The sequence below is a fragment of the Ovis aries genome, chromosome 5 (assembly GCF_016772045.2).
Source record: "Ovis aries strain OAR_USU_Benz2616 breed Rambouillet chromosome 5, ARS-UI_Ramb_v3.0, whole genome shotgun sequence".
Taxonomy (NCBI): domain Eukaryota; kingdom Metazoa; phylum Chordata; class Mammalia; order Artiodactyla; family Bovidae; genus Ovis; species Ovis aries.
This window is the reverse complement of record NC_056058.1, coordinates 19929516-19939690: the sequence shown is the minus strand read 5'-3', so window position 1 is coordinate 19939690 and position 10175 is coordinate 19929516. Positions and strand designations below refer to the sequence as shown.

Sequence of the window (10175 nt, the reverse complement as noted above, 5' to 3'; positions counted from 1 at the left end):
CACCCCCACGGCCCAGTCGCTGAATTAGTTCCTTTCCTTCTTCCCCAACTCTGCCCGCCAGAGGGCGCGCGGAGTGAGTGAATGAGTGAATAAGTGTGTGCGTATGTGTGTGTGAGAGAGGAAGATTTTAGAAAGAAAAGAACACTCGCCTCCAAAGTCGAGGGTAAACTCCACTCTTCCTCGGAAGCCCGGCGGTGACAGTGTGGTGAGGCGGTCCTGAGCCTTTCCCTGGTCCGTTGCACAGTCCGGTAAAGACTCGCACTTTTAAAAAATATGAGTGGTAGCAGAGTTGATGAATCCTGGCTATTCACACACGGTGATGACGCGTCCTGGACTCCGAGTCACGTGGATTCACCCTCTTGTTAGGTTGCTCAGGACAGGAAGCAGCCTTATTTAGTGAGCCCCGAGTAGTGTACGTTTGTGCTGATTTCAGTTTTGTACTATCACACACCACAAAAGACTGCTATCAGTTCACACTCTCACCATCAGCATACGACAGTACTCATTTCCTCACGCTCCTGCCGACTCAGGGTATTATGAAGTTTTTGTGTTTTTTTTTTTTTTTAATTTTTGCCAATCTGATAATAAAATGAGATATGTAGTTACTTTAATTTGCATTTCTCTGATTACCCCTGGTGGCTCAGATGGTAAAGCGTCTGTCTACAGTGCAGGAGACCTGGGTTCGATCCCTGGGTCAGGAAGATTCCCTGGAGAAGGAAATGGCAATCCACTCCAGTACTCTTGCCTAGAAAATCCCATGGACAGAGGAGCCTGGTGCAGGCTACTGCCCATGGGGCCGCAAAGAGTCGGGCACGACTGAGCGACTTCACTTTCTTCTGATTACCAGGGATGAGCATTCATTCAACAAATATTTGTGGTGTTTGCTAGTGAGTGCTGAGTGAACAGGAAACAGAATGGTCTTCTCCTTCCAAGAATTCCTCTAAACCCTTCACTCATTTTTCCGAAGTTTAACTGCTTAATGATAGATAAGAACTTTTTATATTTTTGCAAGAATCTTTGTTACTGGACTCTATTCCACTGAACTGTTTTCTTGTTATTGAGACAGTATCATATTGATTTAATTATTACTTTTTAAAGAGGTTAACGTGCCAATCTCTCCTCCTTGGTCTTCATTTACAAACATGCCTATATTATTCTCGTACATTTCCGTTTGTCCAGCAATTTAGACTCAATATCAGGTTCTGGAAAAACAGACAACAAACCTCTTTGAACCGTGACTGAGGTTGCCCTGAATCTACAGGCTCAGGTAAGAAGAACTGGCTCCAGTCCTTTCCTCCCAGAGAAATCTGTGATCTCTGCTTATTCTGCGTTTTTTCAGGTTGATGAAATAAAAACTCAGATCTTAAGGCAAGACCAAAAAAATGTAAAACATAAAACTTTCTCTGCCCTTTGGCCTCCTCCTTTCCCTCAAGTGTGTATTGTGCAGCTGCCAGGTGGTTAAACAGACCTCCACACGGGCAGAGATGCCTGCTCAACCATAAAGATCAATTTTTCTCCAGGTACCAGCCATGTAATTCCTTAGAAAGTAACATTCCTTTCTCAACCTTGTAAGGGTTCATGCTGACCCACCACCACTTGCCTTGTATGTGCAAACATATTTGGGGAACTTTATATGCAATGCTAATATATAATTTCCCTTAAAGATAGCGACCAGTGCAGAATAGGCTAGTCAGACCACCTGGGTAAATACTGTGCCACACCTAATAGACATTCTTAGCTTAAATACGTAACTTATGACCTTATTAAATTACTAGATATATATCTTATAGTCTGCTTATTTTACCTGATTATTGTTTCTTGCATTATCAAATGTGTGACTGAGCCTCAGATAAAATCAATGATGATTAGGCAACTTGAAATGACTGACCAAATATATAGTTCCATCAGAGTCATGATAGTGCTAGTGTAACTAGATATGTGAAGAAGCAACAAGAGGAAACAACTTCCTGGACCAAAGCAGGCTAGTGAGATATGCAGTCCAAAGGCTTTGGGTTACTGTTAATAGGGCCTAGTCCAGTCATAGCACACTGAATGGCCCATCAGTGAAATCTCCGACTGACCTGGGAATGAACATTCCTAGTGCCGTGAGACAAATTGGTCGTGAAATGTACCCCACCTCCCTGCCAAACCTTGGTTGAAATTAAGACCAAAAGGGATTGTAAAATCCAAAATGTTGCCATTCTACAAAAATGAAGTCAGTAGCCACTGCAGTCACTGACTTAAAACAGACCCTGTATAGAAGGGGAAGATCAGGATGAGGCAAGGCATTCTGTGTTTTGGAAAAAGTGGCAGAAAAGGCCTTCAGACAGATTTCAGGAGAAAATTTTTGTGAACTTGGATTCTTGCATCTTCCCAAACTAAGAAAAAGCACTAAAACCATTAACTAAGATGTCTGCTGCTCATGACTAGCAGCAGCCTTCTCCTGAGATGTGAGCTGGATTGCTAGTATCCCCTTAACGAAAATCACATGTATACTGACCTCCCCACCTTTCCTTGTCAAACGGTCCTCATAGTGCTCTCAGACTGTCTGTTAGGGATAAACCTCAGTTTAGCTCAAATAAACTCTTTCATTTCTTTCTTGCTGCTAAGTCGCTTCAGTCGTGTCCAACTCTGTGCGACCCCAGGCATCAGCCCACCAGGCCCCTCTGTCCCTGGGATTATCCAGGCAAGAATACTGGAGTGGGTTGCCATTTCCTTCTCCAGTCATTTCTTTCTCAGGTTGACTATTTTTTTTTTTCATCTCCAGAGTGTTGTATAGTACTTTTGTATATTTTCATTTCCATTTTCTTCTCATAGATTTTATGTTCCTGCTTTAATTTGTTTTCAAGAATTCCTTCTAAGGCTTCTCCCACATACCCTGCCCCTCCCTCAAGGAGCACAGTCCAGGGCAGTAGGCAAGTGTTCCCTGGAGAAGTGAACTCCCCACCACCCCTTGGGCCACACCCAGTAGGGTGGGGGCAGTGAGGAGTCTGCCATTCCCTCCCCACCCATCTCATCTGCAGACCAGGTCCCAACAGCACCAGGCTGAGCAGAGGGCTGACATGCATCCCCAGCCAGGTAAGTCATCAGTCTCAGGAGCCCCTGTCACAGGCCCCCCACACCTCTCCCAGACTCAAACTTGTAGAGACCTGGCTCCTCACTCCCAGCAGCTGCCCTTGCTCACCTTAATCCCACAGTCACCACCACCCCACACGTGGCCTACCCAACCAAATTGAGGGGTTCTTGAGCTGCCTATGTACCAACAGCCCCTCATGATCAAATAGGGCTGCAACAACTACTGCTAGAACTCTGTTCACCAGTGCCAAATAGAAATTTGGAAACAGAGTTCTGGATAAAGTAGGGAAAAGTAACTTTTATTGCTTTGCCAGACAAAGGCTAATGAATGCCCTCAAGTCTGTGTGACCCACCCTGGAGGAGGTAGTGAGGAGTTTAATAGTGTTCAAGGGGCAGGGTTTGATCAGCTCGTGGATAGTTCTCCGATGGGTTGACATTAAGTTGAAGTTTTCAAGTATCATCAACCTTCTGGTTTCAACCAATGTAGGGTCTCTATTCTTGGGGTCAGTGGTTTTCATCTGGTGGGGGTCTGCTTCCTGGTAAAACATCCTAGAAGTGTCAGGCCTGTATCTGTATCTTTCAGGGAGCTAGGAGTTTGGAGATTCTGCCATGTGTCAGATTTATAGTCTAATTCTTACCAGTTCCCCAACCCAACAGCCATTCTTTGTGTCTACAACTTCACATTTCCCAATCATTAACTTGTGAGTCACCCTTTTACTCCAAAAGACAAGGACAGAGGAACCTGTACGTTGTTTTTCACAACAAGATCAACCCTTGCTGAGGTAGGCATCCTGTTGAGCTAGGGGGACAAGAGCCAAGGGGAGTGGCACCCAGAGCTGCCAGTCTTCCCTGTTTCAAGGCCCAGGCTCTGTTCACTCCCCCAACTACCAGGCAGGGTCCCTGTGGAACAGGATCTCTGTGACCCAGGGTCCCAGTCCTGAGACAGAACAGCTGAGTCTCCAGGCGGAGACACAGAGCCAGGATCCGCAGTTCAGAGAGTGCCCAGCCCACCAACCCCCGCAGACCAACCTCTCATTATTATCTCCAAAACTGCCTCTCTTCAGGTCTTCACCTCAGGGGCCTTCAAGTCAGAGACTTGGACATCATCCTTGACATCTCCCCAGATATCCCATCCCACCCGTCACTGTGTCTGGGGTTCTGCCTCCTAAGTATTTCTGGGGTCTGTTTCAGGACTCCTGGAGGATTCTCTCACTCCCTTGCTTCATGGACCTTCTTCCCTGGTCAAGGGCATGGCCCTAGGGCCCAATCAATTACTGGCCTACCAATTAAAGCCTCTCAGACTTCAGGTTGCTGACCAACTGCCTGTTTTTACTTCCTCTGCTACACAGGACGGGAGAAGGCAATGGCACCCCACTCCAGTACTCCTGCCTGGAAAATCCCATGGACAGAGGAGCCTGGTAGGCTACAATCCACGGGTTCCTTAAGGGTGGGACACGACTGAGCGACTTCACTTTCACTTTTCACCTTCATGCATTGGAGAAGGCAATGGCACCCCACTCCAGTGTTCTTGCCTGGAGAATCCCAGGGACGGGGGAGCCTGGTGGGCTGCTGTCTATGGGGTCGCACAGAGTTGGACACGACTGAAGTGACTTAGCAACAGTAGCAGCAGCCACACAAGACAGTTCACAATTCTCTGAGCAATCCTTCCTTTTCATACCCTCAGACCTTTTCTCAAGCTCAAAATGACTTTACTCTTTCTTCTTCATTCAGGAAACGCCTAATCACTTTTTCGGGCCCAGCTCCCCTGTTTCCTTCTAGAGTAGAGCGTTGGCCAGCCTGACCCCAGGCAAAGTCCTGTGGTAGCTCCCAACCACATGCCCTTCCTCCATCCTTCCTCTTCCATTCCTTTCTGGTGCTTCTGGCACAACCTGTTGTCTCCTCAGTCAGAGCCTGGCCCAGACCTATCTCCATACTGCCAGATGCCACCCAGGGATGGAGAGGTGCAGGAGCCCTGGGGCCAGCACTTGCTCTCTCTCTCTCACACACACATACCCTGGGCCCCCCTGCCTCTTACCTCTTTCCTCCTCACCTTGCTGTCCTGGTTTCTGCTGGCATACTGCCTAAACCCTGAAAAGGAGGTAAGGCCACCTCAACTCATTCATTCAACTATTTACTAAGACTCTACTATGTTCCAGTCATTGTGCTATGTAATAGGAAACATTTTGAACAAACATATTTAAATGTTTTTTCCTTATTTTTTTGGCTGCACTGCATGGCACGTGAAATCTCATTTCTCCAACTGGGAATCAAATCCAAGTCTCTCGCAGTGGAAGGGCCAAGTATTAACCATTGAATCACCAGAGAAGTCTCCTGAATAAATGTATTTTAAAAACACAGATAATAAGCAGTGCCCTAAAGGAAATAAATAGGATTCAGAGTAGAGTATAAATGATCCCTTCTCATCAGGAGTGGGGGAGCTTCTGTGAGTACATCTGGGAAAACTACATTTCAGGCAGAAGGAACAGCGGACACAGAGGCCCTGAATGGGGCAGAGGGGAGGAGACACAGGCTTGTGTGTTCCAAGAACAGAGAAGCAATGTCTGGAGTTGTATAAGTGAGGTGCTAGTAGAAGCAGATGAGCTCAGAGAGAGGTGGGGTGGAAATACGGCCCACGTTGACCTCTTAAGCCTCAGGAAGGACTTTGGTTTTTACTCTGAGAAGAGAAGCCAGAGGAGTAGCATGACCTGGGCTTTTATGTTTTAACCAGGATGACTATCTGCTGTATGGAGAATAGACTGTCAGGGGCAAAGGTAGAAGCAGGGAGACCAGTTCGTAGACCTGACTGCATTCGTCCCTAACTAATCCCTAACTAGCCCACTTCCTTCTGCCTCCATAGCTCCAGCTCCAGTTCAAGTCCCCCACCTTCCCCTGCCTGGGGCTGTATCAGCCTCCTGCCTGGCCTTCTTGTCTGTCTGGCTCCTCAATCCTTTCTCCACACAAGTCAAAGAGTTTTTTAAAATGCAAATCTGATTATGTCACTCTTGTTTTTTAAAGCTTCTCTGGCTCCCCTTTGTTCTTAGGACAAAGTCTAAATTCCTGCACACAAGGCCCCAGGAGGTGTTCAGTTCAGTTCAGTTCAGTCGCTCAGTCATGTCTGACTCTTTGCGACCCCGTGAATCACAGCACGCCAGGCCTCTCTGTCCATCACCAACTCCCGGAGTTCACTCAAACTCATGTGCATCGAGTCGGTGATGCCATCCAGCCATCTCATCCTCTGTCGTCCCCTTCTCCTCCTGCCCCCAATCCCTCCCAGCATCACATGAGGTGGCCAAAGTACTGGAGTTTCAGCTTCAGCATCAGTCCTTCCAAAGAAACCCCAGGGCTGATCTCCTTCAGAATGGACTGGTTGGATCTCCTTACAGTCCAAGGGACTCTCAAGAGTCTTCTCCAACACCACAGTTCAAAAGCATAAATTCTTCGGCGCTCAGCTTTCTTCACAGTCCAACTCTCACGTCCATACATGACCACAGGAAAAACCATAGCCCTGACTAGACGGACCTTTGTTGGCAAAGTAATGTCTCTGCTTTTTAATATGCTATCTAGGTTGGTCATAACTTTCCTTCCAAGGAGTAAGTGTCTTTTAATTTCATGGCTGCAATCACCATCTGTAGTGATTTTGGAGCCCAAAAAAATAAAGTCTGACACTGTTTCTACTGTTTCCCCATCTATTTCCCATGAAGTGATGGGACCAAATGCCATGATGTTAGTTTTCTGAATGTTGAGCTTTAAGGCAACTTTTTCACTTTCCTCCTTCACTTTCATCAAGAGGCTTTTTAGTTCCTCTTCACTTTCTGCCGTAAGGGTGGTGTCATCTTCATATCTGAGGTTATTGATATTTCTCCCGGCAATCTTGATTCCAGCTTGTGCTTCTTCCAGCCCAGCGTTTCTCATGATGTACTCTGCATATAAGTCAAATAAGCAGGGTGACAACGTACAGCCTTGACATACTCCTTTTTCTATTTGGAACCAGTCTGTTGTTCCATGTCCAGTAGTCTCTGCTGGACTTCACTGACAGCCCTGCCGCAGGCCGCTGTAATCCCTGTTTTGCTAATCTGTAAATTCAGCCCCCTCAGGATCTTTTGCCAGATTCTAACGGACTTCCTTGACCTTCCAAAGAGTTAGCAATGAAAACTGAGTTCTGCCTTTTGGTTCTGTGTGACAAGCTTTATTGCCCTCAGCTTCCACCTTGAGAACCAAGGAAAGGGGTGAGAGCAAGAGAAACTCAGCTGCTGCTTCATGCTAGCTCTCCTTTCCTGTCCAGGGTCTCAGGCCCTCTGGGGGCACTGCAGCCTGGCCCTGGGGGCATAGCCCATGAAGAGCTGAGTCAGGGGTGTGTGACCGCCACTGTAGTGCCCAGAAGCCTGGGCTAAGAGCTCAGAGAGTCTCTCTGACCACTCGGGGAGTGCCCTGCCCCTCCACCTATGGGTCTCCTTGTGTAGCTTATCTGCGCTCCAGCTCCATCCTGGAGCTCATTCTTACCCAAGGTAACACCTTCTTGATTTGGGGCCCCTGACTTGCTTACCCACAGCTCTGGGTAATTTCCTGACTTATCCTTTTCTCACACAATATTCAAAATTTTCCCACAAAATAGTCCTTGGTATCTCTAACAAGAGGTGGAAGTCTAAAAAGAAACAAGTATTAGAGGGGTCTCTCTAATAAGCAGGGACTGTCCTTCTGTCCCCTTTCTACCACAAGTAGGAAACTATACTTGGAAAACAACTTTATCGTTGCTCCTGTCTGATGTGGACCATTTGTGGCTGAAGGCAGAGTCTAGAAATCCCAGGAAAGGCTGCCAGAGGCCTCACTTCTTCCTGCAGTGTCTCGTGTCGGCCTCAGCCATGTGGGCTCAGAGACCTGACTGACCAGCCCTGAACAGGTCTGTCTCTGCTGAAGCACCACACCACACACCAGCTTCTTTACCAACATAGGTAGCAGCGAAAGGACACTTGGCTGCTCCCCAGGGTATCCTTGGCCTAAAGGTACATTTCATAGGAAGCCAGAGCACAGTTACGGACAGAGAGGAATGCAGTTTGCATCTCAGGGGATGCAAATTGGATAAGAAATACAATAGGAGCTAAAATGTCCCAGGCCTTCATCTTCAAGTCCTTAGTGAACTGATATTACTCTTCTTTCGTCCTCACACAAACCTGAAAGGAAGTACAGTTATTATCCTCATTTCATGAAAAGCTGAGAAACTCGCCCAGGTCACATGCTGGTTAGCTGATCTCCACGGCAAGGACACCTAGAGCAACTGCAAGTCCGTGTCTTCCCTGGAGAACGTTGCCTGTCCTACCAATGGTCTGGAAACCCTTGCCAGGCTACCTCTGAAGGGTGCTGACCTATCTCTGCTAGTTGAGGTTCCCAGAGCAGCCCAGAGTGCAGGTTCAGATTCACCAAGTCCTCACACACAGCCAGGCTCCTCCACGGACCATGAAACGGTGGAAGATGAGTTGAGTCAAGGGCTTCCCTGGTGGCTCAAATGGTAAAGAATCTACCAGCAATGCAGGAGCTGCTCCTGCTGCTAAGTCGCATCAGTCGTGTCCGACTCTGTGCGACCCCATAGATGGCAGCCCACCAGGCTCCCCCGTCCCTGGGATTCTCCAGGCAAGAACACTGGAGTGGGTTGCCATTTCCTTCTCCAATGCATGAAAGTGAATAGTGAAAGGGAAGTCACTCAGGCGTGTCGACTCTTAGCGACCCCATGGACTGCAGCCCACCAGGCTCCCCCGTCCATGGGATTTTCCAGGCAAGAGTACTGGAGTGGGGTGTAGGAGACCTAGGTTCAATTCCTGGGTCGGGAAGATACCGTGGAGAAGGAAATGGCAACCCACTCCATGAACAGAGGTGCCTGGCGGGCTATACTCCATGGGATCCCAAAGAGTCGGACACGACTCAATGACTAACACACACACACACACACACACACACACACACACACACACACACACACAAGCTTTGGGACTGGGTGTAGACAAGGCTGGTGCCCACAACACTTGTTCGTAAGCTCTGGTCAGCACGAAACCACCCCCATACCTGCCTGCCTTGTGCTTGAGGTCAGGTCCTGATCCCTGTGCTAAAGAACTACTCTGACTCCTCACCCCTTCCCCTCCTACTTCATGTGATGCCTTCTCAGCCTGTGTTCCTGTCCACTGCCCTGCCTGTCCCTGACCCAGCTTCTCCCTTCTCCAAATGTTCATCCTCAAGAGTGATCCCTTCTGAACTGCTCCTCACCTCTTTCTATAGTCTCACTCAGTCCCATTGGAATTGGTCGGGGGAACAGAGCTCAGAGGTCCAGCCAAGAGATGGTTCCTCCTCTACAGGCTTGATGTTAAGCAGGCTATGATTCCAGTTAGGTTTGTCTACTTCCCAGCACTCAGAACCACTTCCACAGCAGATTTCTGCTTTTCCCTACCAGATATCCAGCTCTCCCATCAATTCTTGGAGTTCTGTTCCTTGAAGTCTTTGTCCATGCACAGGGCCTCAGAAACTCTGCACTCAAGACCACTTCCAAACATTATACCTCCAGCCCAGACCTCTAACCAACTGGCCATCTCTACCTGGATGTCCCAAAGACACCTCAAGCTCAAAACATCCCCAGTGCACCTCATCATCTTCTCTCCAACACCTCTTATTCCTGTGCTTCTCAGACAAAGACACCACCATCCACGCATCCACCCAATTCTCCAAATTTGTGATCCTCTTTGTCTTTCCCCCTCCCTAATCTCCATATCTAGTTGGTCATCAAGACCTGTCCTTGCCACCTCCTTAACAGCTCTGAATGCATGCTCAGTCATTCAGTTGTGTCTGACTCTTTGTAACTCCATGGACTGAGCTCTATAGAGCTCTGAGCTCTGTCCTCCCAGACCAATCCCAGTGGGGCTGGGTGAGGAGCCCATCAGGCTCCTCTGTCCATGGGATTCTCCAGGCAAGAATACTAGAGAAGTTGCCATTTCCTCCTCCAGGGGGTCTTCCTGACCCAGGGATAGAATCTGGGTCTCCTGCATCTCCTGCATTGGTGGGTGGGTTTTTGTGTTTTTTTTTTTTTTTTTAACCACTGAGCCACCTGGGAAGCCCCTTTA

At 48.0% G+C, this 10175-nt stretch overlaps 1 protein-coding gene across 8 annotated transcripts in view; it reads right to left on the bottom strand.

The window, feature by feature from the left end:
• The window catches only part of P4HA2 (prolyl 4-hydroxylase subunit alpha 2), a 70150-nt gene extending 69812 nt beyond the window's left edge, over positions 1 to 338 (bottom strand). For all 8 annotated transcript variants that reach the window (XM_060415599.1, XM_060415591.1, XM_042250249.1 and 5 more), the window contains exon 1: positions 150 to 338. The gene's annotated coding sequence lies outside the window, so the exon portion shown is untranslated. The remainder of the gene's footprint in view (positions 1 to 149) is intronic.
• Between the last annotated feature and the right edge of the window lie 9837 nt (positions 339 to 10175).